The sequence below is a fragment of the Arachis hypogaea genome, chromosome 15 (assembly GCF_003086295.3).
Source record: "Arachis hypogaea cultivar Tifrunner chromosome 15, arahy.Tifrunner.gnm2.J5K5, whole genome shotgun sequence".
Classification (NCBI taxonomy): domain Eukaryota; kingdom Viridiplantae; phylum Streptophyta; class Magnoliopsida; order Fabales; family Fabaceae; genus Arachis; species Arachis hypogaea.
This window is the reverse complement of record NC_092050.1, coordinates 77,408,898-77,409,763: the sequence shown is the minus strand read 5'-3', so window position 1 is coordinate 77,409,763 and position 866 is coordinate 77,408,898. Positions and strand designations below refer to the sequence as shown.

Sequence of the window (866 nt, the reverse complement as noted above, 5' to 3'; positions counted from 1 at the left end):
AAGAACTCCCTTCTTCATAGGCATCCCATTACTCACAGGATTCCTTTCAGAAGTATACATGAACTGGTTATTTGCAACCATGTCAATGAGTTCTTGAGCTTCTGCAGGCATTTTCTTTAGGTGAATGGATCCACCTGCAGAATGGTCCAATGACATTTTAGATAATTCAGAAAGACCATCATAGAATATATCCAGGATGGTCCATTCTGAAAGCATGTCAGAAGGACACTTTTTGGTCAGTTCCTTGTATCTATCCTAAGCTTCATAGAGGGATTCTCCTTCTTTCTGTCTAAAGGTTTGAACATCCACTCTAAGCTTTTGAGGAGGAAAGAACTTGGCTAAGAAAGCCGTGACCAGCTTATCCCAAGAGTTCAGGCTATCCTTGGGTTGAGAGTCCAACCATATTCTAGCTCTGTCTCTTACAGCAAATGGGAAAGCATAAGCCTATAGACCTCGGGATCAACTCCATTGGTCTTAACAGTATCACAGATCTGCAAGAATTCAGTTAAGAACTGAAAAGGATCTTCAGATGGAAGTCCGTGAAACTTGCAGTTCTGTTGCATCAGAGAAACTAATTGAGGTTTAAGCTCAAAGTTGTTTGCTCCAATGGCAGGGATTGAGATGCTTCTTCCATGTAAATTGGAATTTGGTGCAGTAAAGTCACCAAGCATCTTCCTTGCATTGTTATTATTTTTGGCCATGTTTTCTTCTTTTTCGAAAATTTCTGTCAGATTTTCTCCAGAGAGTTGTGCTTTGCTTCCCTTAGCTTTCTCTTTAGAGTCCTTTCAGGTTCAGGATCAGCTTCAACAAGAATGTTCTTATCCTTGTTCCTGCTCATATGAAAAAGAAGAAAACAAAAAAGAAAA

General features: G+C 39.7%; 1 non-coding gene across 1 annotated transcript; it reads left to right on the top strand.

The window, feature by feature from the left end:
* Positions 1 to 210: 210 nt before the first annotated feature.
* On the top strand, positions 211 to 318 carry LOC112752758 (small nucleolar RNA R71). Its single transcript, XR_003177176.1, has one exon. It is a non-coding gene; the product is annotated as a small nucleolar RNA R71 (small nucleolar RNA).
* The last annotated feature ends 548 nt before the right edge of the window (positions 319 to 866 follow it).